We start from the raw sequence: 12,861 nt of genomic DNA, 5'->3' as shown, positions 1-12,861 counted from the left end.
TTATCGATAAAGAGTAGTATTACCCATACGAAGAAGGTTGCGGTATAGAAATGGATTCTAGTAACGATGAGGTCTAGAATGAGATCCCAGATTCGATTTTCGATATCGAGGGAGTTTCAAAGGTGATTGTGTATAAGCTCGAGGAAGAGCATGGGTCCATAGAATGATGGACGGAATGGCGAAAATATTTAGGCATGTGAAATGCGATGCTATAATACTTGATGTTGATATAAATACATATATGTTTTGTTCTCCTATGACAAACCTCTATAGTTCAGAGGTAGGTTCCAAGCCAGATATTTTGTGGCAGTATATTTTTTCATATATACAATTTTCTTCAATTCGTTCTTTTCTCTTCTTTTCATTTCATGTAAGCTGAGAAGAACAACCCTTCCAGAAAGGGGAGATATTGCCGAATGACTATCTATCTGTGTGATAGAAGCCTAGTAGGATACCATCTATTGTTTAATTGCTTGTCAAGTACTAAAGGCTGGCCACCTTCTGTACTAACTATGCGATATAACAAGTGTTCATGATCATAGTGATCTCTCAATAAATTCTTTTACTTCTATATGAAGGATTAAGCTTTCGAAAATAGAAACAGCTGAAAAAGGAGTAATAAAGTTGTGGTAGTATTCGGAATGGAAACACATTCGTGATACTAAGGTTGGCATGGTTATTAAAAGGTTATAGAACGCTAATGAGCAAAAGTATAACCAGTATAATATTAGGAACGGAAGGTAGTAGCGATTACGAACTGGAAAAGAATGGGTATTGAGAAGCAAAAGCTCTAATGTTAAAAGATATAATGAGAATCTGTGTAATAGACTTGAAAGAATTTGGAATGATCACTTAACACGGATTGAGTTTTCTTACGATAATAGATCATATGTCAGTATTGAGATATCGCCTTATGAGATCCTTGAGGGAAGACAATGTCGATCTCCCTTATCTTAGGATGAAGTTGTAGAGCGCAAGATGCTCGGACCCGCAGTAGTCCAAAGGATCAAGGATATAATAGATTTTAATCAGAGGACGGCTGGTAGTAGCCCAAGATGGGAACACGAAGTATGTTGATTTGACACGAAAGGATAAAGAATAGGAAGTGGGGGACCTAGTGTTGTTATAGGTATTCCCTTGGAAAGGAAGGATGAGGTTCGGAAAGAAAGGGAAGCTAAGTCCACGAATTGTTGGACCCTTGGATATATTAAGACATATTGGGAAGATAGCATATGAGCTAGCCCTACCCCCGAATATGTAGCAAGTTCATAACGTGTTCCACGTATCAATGTTAAGAAAATGTAATTCGGATGCCAAATAAATAGGGGCATATGAGTGCATAGACATGCAACCAGACGTAACCAATATGGAGCAACCAGGAAGGGTTATAGATCGAAAAGGGACAAGTGCTTAGGAGAAGGGTTATCAAACTAGTCAGAGTTTGGTGGTAGAACCATAATGTGGAAAATTAACTAGAGAGTTAGAAGGCACAATGCTAGAAAAGCATCCCCAACTGTTTTCTATCTGATTCCGGGACGGAATCCTTTTAAGGAGGGGAGACTGTAATAACCCCAATTTTTGGAGATTTTTGAAACCCGGATGAATAGTAACTTTTGCTGACAATGCTGATTAAGAAAAATTATCAGACCACGATATATAGGAGTATTGTTATGGAAATTCTAAGATCGTATTAGTATTCCATAAAGAAAATAAGTGTATGTAAAAGCTGTCGGATTTTGAAAACGAGCACTTTTATTTTTCCCCGAGATTTCCACCAGACATTAAGGGATTTAAGGAATTAATATTAAGATGAAGGATTTTAAATTCAAGGATTATAAAGGAGAATTAATTTAGGTATTAAAAATACCAAGAAGATTTTATCAATAAAACCATTAAGGTATTTAACCAAACGATCAACGAGATTGAGTGATAACCGGACAAAGAAATGAATAACGACTCTTGTAAATACCTTTGCAAGTGGCAAGGCAAGTGGATGGTTGATCAAACAAAAAACCAAGTGATAGTTAGGAAGGAATGGCTAGTTAATTATATAGTTAACTAGGGATGATCTCATCTCACCACAAATCACCAACACATGGCAAATGGTGAGATCATCTTCCACTAACTCCTTTGTTTATTATTAACCTAGAAAAATATCAAGACAACCCATCATTATCCACCACATTATTCCACCAACACAAGAAAGCAAAAGCATTTCCTCCCCCATTTCCAGTGCTCTCGGCCAAAACAGAACCAGCACACTAAAACTGCTGTATCTCCTTCATTTCTCACTCAAATATTGTGTTCTATAGCTCATTGGAAAGGTATTGAGATGGCCTACAACTCTTGTTCATAAGTCTCGTCCAAATAATCATGGTAAGACCCTCATTTTTACAGTTCTTTAAATCGGACTTTTAGAAACTTCAAAGCCTAACTTTGTGTTCTTAATTTCTTTGGAAAGATCAAGCTTGTAGGAGGCTCCCTAAGGCTTCCTAGCAACTTAACACCTCCCAAGGAAGGTATAAACTTCAAACCCTAGCCTTTACTTTATTTGTTAGTAAGTTTAATGGTTGGTTTTGTGAAATGAGAAGCATGGATTGTGATTATTAGTAGTTTGGTTTGATTTAGAAGTGTTTTGGTAATTGAAGCTTGATTATAGTTCATAGGTCTTGATTGTGGTTGTTTGAGTTGAAAACCTTGGAGATTATGGACTGATGTGGTATGGTTTAGGTGAAGTTTTATTGTATTGATGGTTATGAGTTGGTTGGTTGTTAATTGGAGTAGTTTAAACATTGGTAATCGCGTAAACATAGCCGTTGTAATGTCCGATTTACTTTAGACTGCTTTTGTTCATAACATTTGGACCCGAGAACTCTCTGCTATATTATGACCATTGCCATGTTTAGATAGTTCGTGTTACGAGCTTCGTTTTGATATGTAGTTCGTTTGATTCCGATGTACGGTTTAGGAGAAACGACCGTTTTAAGTAACGGCGTTTCGCGAACGAAACTTTTCCCCTCGCCTTACTTTGAAACATAGGTTAAAGATCAAAAAGGGTTAATTAGTGTATGAAACAATTATGGTAAGAGTGTTAGGCAGTTGGTAAGACACTCGCGAAGGAATCGCCTTAAAACTTGTAATGGTTAAATTATAAAAAATGGTGGAGCCGAGGGTACTCAAGTGACTTAAGAGAATCAGTAAGCGCAAAGCGAGCGTTAGAGTCTAAGGTAGTTAGAGTATAGATTTACAAGTGACTTTGGTTTAATTTGAACTTACTTGTTGTTTATAGGTTACCAGACTCGTCCCGAGCCTTTTATCACCCCCAGTCGCTCAGGCAAGTTTTCTACCCGTTATACTGTTGTTGTGATGTATATATGTATATGCATTATCTTGTGATAGATGCATGTTGGTTAATTAGCAAATTTTGTGATATATTGAAGCATGCTGATATGGTATATATATGCATGCCTGTTTCGTATTCTTGCCATATATATCTGTTGGTTCAGTTGATAATACCTATGCTAGAGAATAGCGGTAATTTGCATATACCCTTAGTATAGGGACCCAAAGGTGAAAACATTTTCTAAAACCGGGAGTCGAGGATCCCGAGTAGATTTTATATATATATATGGTTATATATATGGTTATAGTTTTCAAAACTATTAATCGAATAAGGTTTATTCGATAACTTTATTTTATTTATTGAATATTATTTGAATATTTATTTGAGGATCTATGACTCCGATTATTTGCTGAGATATATTCTTTATTTTATTAAAGAATAAGGTGTCGATAATCAAACTCACTTTTGATTATTCAAATAAAGATAGTACTTTCGTATAGGTATATCTTTGGATATTTAATATTCATTTCAAGTATAAGTTTCAAAACTTCTACTTCAATTATTTTTATAAAGATTATTCTTTATGGAAATATTATTTAAATAATAATATTCAGATATTTTCTAATATATTGGGACTGATTTATTTTGTTAAATCAGCATCACTCCAAACATTCTTAAAAATATTTTGCGAGTCTTCAAAATGATTTTTAAAAGTTAGAGTGGATCCCAAAACTCATTTTTATATTTAAGATCCTCCTTTCGAAGGGGATTTAAATACTCGCTCAAAACCTGAGGGATCCGGCTCTGTGGTGTGTTTTATATTCGCAACAAGGTTGTTGTTTTGTTAAATGAATCGATTACTTACCCAACACTCGGGAAGTAAAATTCTTGGAACAAGTTAATCCATTAACAGGCATCGCCAGGGAAATATCGGTGAGTTCTCCTTTCCAACTAGATACGACTTCTTGGTGGAGCCGTATCAACAAGTTTCTACTTGGGGAAAGGGGGAACGAGCTTTACGTTTCAGAGTCATGGATTTCATCTGAACTAGGAGTGGCGTAAGTGGTCGAGTGGCGCCGGCCCAGCCTTATTATATTGGCCCAAATGGCCTGGAAGTTCCGCTAAGGCGGTCCATTCCTTAGGAGTTCAGTGTTCGGTTGACAAGTAAATCCGACAGGTTCTCCTCTACATGTAGAAAATGGTGGGGTTGCACTACTACGACTGATCATCGTAAGTGGTCTTCCTGGCGCGGCAAACTCCCGTAATGAGTTCATCATCCAATTGGATATTTCTGCAACACTACCCAGAGCATTTCGATAGAAAGGCTACGGTTGGGCGATTGTTGAGTGTTGGCAGGGTCAAGTTTTCAAAATGATGTTTGCATCAAATGAAGTATCTCGTAACTTCATTTTATTTTGATGATATTTTAAAGATTTAATCTATTCAAATCTGGTCTTGTAGTCTCATCTACGTGATGAACTTTTGAAACTAATTATAACTTGAACGGTGGTAGTTCAAGTAGTATTTGGAAAAGATATAAGTATATTGAAGTATCTTGTAACTTCATCTTTTAAACTTATATCTAGTAAATGATTATCTTATGCATGAGAAAGATTTTCAGAAAAACGTTGAGACAAGGTTAGATATAAGATATCAAACTTGGTTCATTTCTTTTGACCAAGATTTTCATGAGTACTATGAGAAGGCTCATATATTGTAAATTATTATACATATTATTTTGGTGGGCTTGCTGCTCACCCTTGCTTTCTTCTTTCATCACACAACATCAGATAGACAAGATGAACAGGACCAAGCTCCCAATTCGCGAGCGGATAGGAAATGTTCTGCAGCTTCCTATAGGCATTGAAGTCGCTGTAGCTAAGGTGGGAACTACCAATAGACTAGGCTTCAACTTTTGATGTACCAGATTTATGTATACTTATGAATTGTAATAATGGCAAAGAAAATGTAAATTTATTCAGAAAACCTTTTAAGGTGTATTGGCAGATAATTGTGGAATAAAATGACTTGCGATTATTTTTGGATGTTCATCTCTGAGACTATAACGTGTGGTGTGTGTGTTTATTGTGGGGTCACAGTACAGAGTAGTTGATTAATTATTAAGATTGGGTGTTATTAAGGGAAATGGAACTCGTGACAACCCGGATCCCCGACCCCGGATTTGGGGGTGTTACAATCTTGCAAACGCTGATGAGTTCTTAGTTAATGAAGATTTCAAGACACAGCTAAGAGTTTGTGCCCTTACCACAAGGCACCTTCAAGGTCAACAGTCTGTTACTCAGGACAAGTTGAACAGGGTTCAAGAACTCTTAATGCAGCAAGATACACTTGTCAAGCTGGACAAGAAAAACTTTTTCAAACCTACCTTTGACAGAGTTGCTTACATTGAGAAGACCCAAGAGAAGCAACAGTCTCAGATTGATGAAATTTTGAAAAATCAAGCTTCTCAGCAATCTCAACCAAACAAAATCCAATCCTCAGTGGAATTTCTTGTCTCTCTTCTATTACCTGATGATGCCAAAAAGGGGGAGAAGATAATTAAGTCCAAATGCAAAACTGTTAAGACACTGAAGAGGAAGGATGATGAAAAAGCTGACCAGGGAAACTCTGGAATGGGTGGAGGTCATGGTCAAGGTAATGGTTTCTCATCAAGAAGAGCTGAAGCTACAGGTCATAGAACAAGTTCTAATACTGGAAAAAGAATTACTTCTGATACTGGTAAAAGGATAAGTTCTGATGAACTTTTGGATCTTGATGAAGAAATATCAAGACAGTTATTTCTGAAAGAAAATCCAGGAATGGACTTGGAGAGTCTGATGGAAGAAGAAGCTAGACTTAAGTCAGAAAAAGTTAATTCTAAATCTGAAGCTTCTGTTGGTAAAAAGAAACTTCCTAAGGCCAAAGTTATTGTGATAAAAGAAAGGACAAATACTGAAGCAACCAAGGTCAAATCACAATTGCAGATAGATCCAAGGTCTAAGGGCAAAGAAAAAGTTGCTGAACCTATAAAGGTTTATGTGCCTCCTGTGGATGAAGAAATTACTGTTGAAGATGCTGATCTTACTCTGACTTCAAGGAAGATTTCTAAGACAACCTCTGACATGGCTCAAGTTGTTCAGAGTCAAGATATAGTTAGTTCTGATATTACAAAGAAGCAAGTAACCTCTGACATAGCTCAAGTTGACTTGATATCAGAAGATAAGGAAAAGGAAACCTCTGACATTGCTCATGTTAAACCTTCAAAGTTACTCCTACCAGGATTCACCAAAGCCAAACAGACTCAACGTTTGAAGACTGCATCAAGTGGTTTTGAAGCAAGAGTGGTTACTGGAAAGGAAGCAAGACATAAATCTGGATTGGGTAGTGCTGATAAAAGAAGAGTACAGAACACAACCAATTATCCAACTTCCTTAAGTGAACCAGGTATTGGAGCAACTCCTGAAAGATTGAATCAACCAGAATCTGTACAAATGGTTTAACATACCTATTTGAAAGAACACATCTTGTTATACTTCATGACAGATGGTAGGGTTTATCATATAAGGGAAAATGCTATTTCACTGAAGTATTTTGAAGAATTGGAACATGTGTTATTCTTACTTCAAGTGAATGACAGAATAACAGAAAGTGCTGCAAACTATTTGAAGAATCAAATTCAGAGACAGAAAAGGCTTTATTCTGTAAAGTCTGGCAGCACATATCTTCCAAAGTACAGAGATCACAAGGGTGATATTGTTGAGATGAAGCCTAACTCTGCTAAGATTATAACTACATTTTTGGGTTATAAGGCTGTAGTATTCAATCTTGAGTCTGACAAGGCGTATTTGATCAGACTGGATCAGGACATAAGGAAAGCTAGAATTAATGATCTCAGGGCTGTTATCTTCCAAACTGGTGAAGATTCTGCAGAACTTAAAGATGCTAAAAGGAGGACGATTGATGAACTCAGATATGCTGAGAGATGTTTGTTAAAAAATATCTCAGAACAACTCCTGACATCAGAGAGATCAGAAAGTGAAGCCAAGTCAAGATCTACAACTGCTCAAATTCTGATATGAATACAGACTGAAGTTGTTATCAGTAGTTAAAGTTGGTAAAACTTTAAGGACTGTAAGTTATAGTTATCTAGTCAAATTCTCATGCATTTGTACTTAATGTTTTTGACATCATCAAATATCTATTAAACTTGTATATTATGCTAATTTACAAGTTGGGGGAGATTGTTAGATATATTTGATAATGTCATGACTAATATGATTTATGTTTAGTTTTCAGATCTTACTTAAACATGATAAATCAGTACTTAACTGAAATCAGCACTTATACTGAAGTCAGAACTTAAGTTATCAGTACATAAGGTTCAGGAGATATTTATCAGAAGATAATATCAGGACTTAAAGGAAACGTTCAGATAAGGAAGGCGGCTGATTGAAAGGAAAAGAAGATCAAGACAAACGTAAGTAGAGATATGCATGAAAAAGAAATTCTATGAAGAATAGAATACTTGGAAGAAAAGATATCTGATTGATATATTTTAGGAAGCAGAATTATATTCCATATCAATTAGCGATTATCTTGTAACTGTGTAGTATATAAACACAGACATAGGGTTTACACTATAAGTGTTATCATTATCGAGAATATTATTTATTGTAACCCTAGCAGCTCTCGTGATATTTGTTCATCACTGAGAGAGGACAGTTCCATATTGTAACAGAGTTTATTGCTTTGAATAAAGTCTGGTTTTTGTTATTTGTGTTATTAGAATTTGATTTGATTGTGTTATATACTGTATTTACCCCCCTCTACAGTGTGTGTGACCTAACACATCCAATTGCTGATTTGAACTCTCTTAGAATCCTCAAAAGCTTCTCCTCGTCGCTACCTGAAAGGTCAAATGCAATAATAACAGGCAAAGTAGATGCATCACCTAACAACGCATACCTTAAATGTTCAGGTAAAGGCTTAAGCTCAAGAGTAGGAGCTTCCTCAATAGATGGCTTGAGGCATTTTGAAGCTTTTTTCAATTCCTCAATTCCAAGAGATTCAAAAGGCATATCAATCTTCCTCTTCCAGGGAGAAGTATTCAGATATTGCAATTGCTCCTCTCCTTTGTCATCTTTACTATCTGAATTCCCCAATAAGGCCTTCTCTAAGGCACCAGTCCTTAGCAATTGATCAAGTTCTGAAGTAAGTACAGAATCGACCAACTCCACTTTTAAGCACTCCTCATTTTCCGTAGGAAATTTCATAGCATTGAACATATTAAAAGTTATATCCTGATCCAACACTCGCATTGTAAGCTCACCCTTCTACACATCTATCAAGGTTTGGCTAGTCGCCAAGAAAGGTCTTCCCAAAATTATGGGAATCTTCTTATCTTCCTCGAAATCAAGAATTATGAAATCAGTAGGGAAGATGAGTTTATCAACCTTGACCAAGACATCCTCCACAATACCTCGCAGATATGTAATAGAACGGTCGGCTAATTGCAAAGTCATATAAGCTGGTTTTGGATCAGGCATATTCAACTTCTTGAAGATTGACAAAGGCATCAGATTGATGCTAGCTCCCAAGTCACATAAGCATCTGTCAAAAGACACTTTTCCAATAGTGCATGGAATAGTGAAGCTTCTGGGATCTTTAAGCTTCGGAGGAAACTTCTGTTGCAGCACAGCACTGCATTCTTCCGTGGGAGCGACAGTCTCTAAATCATCTAGCTTCACTTTTCGAGAGAGAATACCTTTCATAAACTTTGCGTAACTAGGCATCTGCTCAAGAGCCTTATCTAAAGGTATGTTGATTTGAAGTTTCTTGAACACCTCCAGAAACTTCTCAAATTGCTTATCCAGCTTTTTCTTCTGCAGCTGCTTAGGAAAAGGTGGTAGAGGATAGATCCGTTTCTCCCATGTATTATCCTCAGGAGGAATGTGCTCAACAGTAGTCTTCCTTGGTTCCACTTCTACTTCCTACTGCTCTACTTCTTCTTCAGCCCCAACTTCTTCATTCGAAACTTGAGTTTGTTCAGGATTCGTAACCTTTGCAGACCTCAAAGTGATTGCCTTTACCTGCTCCTTAGCTTCCCTCTTCCCTGGCACTTCAGTGTCACTAGGTAATGTACCAGGTTGACGATTTAGCAAGGCATTGGCAATTTTCCAATTTGATTTTCCAAGGTCTTGATAAAAACAGCTTGACTCTTGCACATAGGCTTCAACTCCTCTAATTCATATTTTTTATTAGCTTGTTATAGCTGAAGTTGATGCCTTGGTGCATATTGCGGTTGCTGAAAACTGGGGGGGGGGGTTGTACTGCTTAGCTGGGTACTGCTGAAAAGGCTGTTGAACCGTATTTTGAGCGTTGCTCCAGCTGAAATTAGGATGATTGCGGTTGTTGGGATGATAAGTGGCTGGCACAGGTTGCTGCGATCGTTGAAAGTTGCTCACGAACTGAGCTGATTCACTAGAAATAGCGCACTGATCAGTCTCATGGGCACCAGCATAAAGCTCACAGACACTAGTGATTTGATTAACTCCATAATTAGTCAAAGTGTCCATCTTCATCGTCAAAGCCTTAAGTTGGGAAGCTATAGCAGTTGCTGCATCCAACTCCAGAATTCTTGCTACTTTATCCTGAGTCAGCCTATGAGAAGGATCCTGGTATTCATTAGCAGCCATCAGTTCAATCAATTCATAAGCTTCATTATAGCTTTTTGCCCACAAAGCTCCTCCTGATGCTGCATCGAGCATGGGTCTAGAAGTAGCACCCAATCCATTGTAGAAATAGTTTATAATCATCCAATTAGGCATGCCATGGTGTGGGAACTTCCTTAGCATCTTCTTATATCGATCATAAGCCTCACACAGAGATTCTCCAGTTTGCTGAGTAAACTGAGTAAGAGCATTCCTGATTATAGCAGTCTTGGCCATATGGAAGAATTTACTGAGAAACATTTGAGCAAGATCCTCCCATGTGGTGATAGACCATGGTGGTAGAAAATGTAACCAGCACTTCGCTTTACTCCTCAGAGAGAATGGGAAGAGTTGCAGCTTGATAGCATCTTTAGTCACATCATTGAACTTGAAAGTGTCGCAGATCTCGATGAAATCCTTGATGTGAATGTTGGGGTCTTCAGTAGAAGAACCCCCAAACTGAACTGAGTTATGTATCATCTGAATCGTGCTTGACTTGATCTCAAAAGCGTTAGCCGAGATGGCTGGCCTGATGAAGCTTGACTGAATATCATTGATCTTAGGTTGAGAATAGTCCATTAAAGCCTTAGGAATTTCTTCTTGATCTCCCATCACTACTAAAGCTGGTTCCTCGATTTTTTCTTCTTCTTCTACCTTCTCTTCGTCCTCAAAAACTTCCCTTCGAACCACTACAACTTCTTCCTCGGCTTTATCCAGAGTTATCTTACAAGACCGCTAATACGTATACATACACGCTCGCTAGAGTACCTAAAATAAGATAAGAAAATAGATAAGTAACAATGTCTGAGTCAATGAACTTTAACGATCACTGATGACAAATACATAAACAAAAAAATTAACACTGCAGGCCCCGGTAGCGGCTCCAAAAACTTTTTAGTCGCTAAACACGCGTTAATAATACACGCAAGTATACGCGTTCGAAAGTAATATAGAATTATTTCTAGTTCGTTCCCACAGAGACTGAATTTGGTTAAGTAATTAATTTATGCACTTATGTACCAATGATATGGCTATTATTCAATGCTAAGACGTGTTACAACCGGCATTTTCGTGTAATATTAATTGTAAATTTGGTGTAATTTTAAAGCCGAATGCCAATATATTCAACAATTGTATGTTTGTGTGAATGAGAATTTCTGCGTCTTAAATTTTCGTTATGTGGTATATGATTTTTCAAAGCAAAAATTTATTTATTTCTTTTATTTTTGATTTATAAGGAATATTTTAAACCTTGAATAAATATCTTTTTTTAAAAGTTATTTTGTTCATAAATTTCGAAAGTGGTTTTATAAAATTTCTAAAAATCCAAGTTATTTTATGGTATAAACTTTATAATTTTTGAACTTGTATTTTATTTTATAAAAATAAATCTTTATAAATGTTAGTTGTCATAATTAGCAAATTACATGGTTGTCCTTGCATGCAAATCCTTCTATATTCAATTCAAAGGGCTAAAGAGACAATTCCAACCCCACTAACTCTTATTTTTCTAGCCAAATTCCTTCTTTACCCTTGCATGCAAAATAAACCAAGTATAAGTGGAGGGATAGTCTTGTCAATTCTCATTCCCACTCACATGTGCCAAATCAAAAACCATAAAATAAGCAATTGATCATCCACTCCACTCACCATCACACTTTCTCCTCCCACCCTCCTCACTCTCTCACTCTCGGCCCTCCCCCTCCTTCTCTCGGTTTTTCAGCCGAAACCAACCCCCTCCCCATTTTATTCATTCCTCCACCAAATTTCCACCTTCTACACAAGTAAATGTTACTTCCCATACCATGATCACATATATTCCAAAGAGTTTTGAGTAAAAAGTTTAAGTTTTAAAGTTGCATGTTAAAGTTTTAGTTGAAACTCAAAGTACAACCTTGATTTTTGTGGATTTAAGGTTATTTTTTAGAGGACTACAAGGAATGGTGAAGTGCCAAGTCTTGAGAAAGAAACTCTTGATGTTAAATGGCCATTCCCTTCCATTTCATTCGGCCATGACCTTAAGGGAGCCGAATGAATGATCCTAGAGATCATTCTTGTTGCTTGGTTCAATTTTTGTATGTTTATGTGATAATGGCATGAAACTTGTAGTAAAAATTTGATAAAACTCTTTGCATGCTAAGTGATCATCTAGTTATAGCTTATGCTAGGCTTGCATGTCAATTTTATGATAGAATATATTTAGAAAATATGTTATTTTGGTTTGCAAAACTCGAAGTTATGCATGCATGTGGATTTCTCTTGAAATGTTGGAAGATTTTGATCATTAGGAAAGATTTTATTAGTAAGATTTAATTTCAGTAGGAATAAGGAGTTAATATTGATTAATGCTTCTTGATGCATGGAAATAATTCGTGTATATCTTTTATAAAAATGCATAACTTGTTGTTTCAAAAACTTGATGATTTGTGAATTGTGAAATGTGGTTTCTTTTATTCTGCCATGATTGCACCTTAGGTAAGGATGATCTCCACCAAGATTATTTTGAGTATAAGGGAGTTAGTTCAGTAGATCACCATGTTTAAGTCTTGGTTTGGGTATTGGGTTGTTGGTGGTTGAGTTTGTCAAGCCAAAACCTTGGAGAAAGGAGAGTCATAGTTTCTGCAGAAAATCAGTTTAGTACCCTGAGGTTTAGAATGAGTTTTGACCATGTCATTGATGTGCACTTTGAGGTCCAAGACACCAGAAGTTAGTATTGGGAGTATATAAAAGGTTTTAGGTGTTAGTTGGAGGTTTGCATGTCATTTGGTTAGGTGCACAAGTAGAATAACAAAATATGTCCAGCAGGGG

The 12,861-nt window shown here is 36.7% G+C and overlaps 1 non-coding gene across 1 annotated transcript; it reads left to right on the top strand.

The window, feature by feature from the left end:
* Window positions 1-10,168: 10,168 nt before the first annotated feature.
* LOC141688609 (small nucleolar RNA R71) lies at window positions 10,169-10,275 on the top strand. The gene has a single exon (XR_012562043.1). It is a non-coding gene; the product is annotated as a small nucleolar RNA R71 (small nucleolar RNA).
* Window positions 10,276-12,861: the final 2,586 nt, after the last annotated feature.

Source organism: Apium graveolens, chromosome 9 (genome assembly GCF_009905375.1).
Source record: "Apium graveolens cultivar Ventura chromosome 9, ASM990537v1, whole genome shotgun sequence".
In the NCBI taxonomy this organism is placed as follows: domain Eukaryota; kingdom Viridiplantae; phylum Streptophyta; class Magnoliopsida; order Apiales; family Apiaceae; genus Apium; species Apium graveolens.
This window is presented reverse-complemented; position numbering and strand designations above follow the sequence as displayed.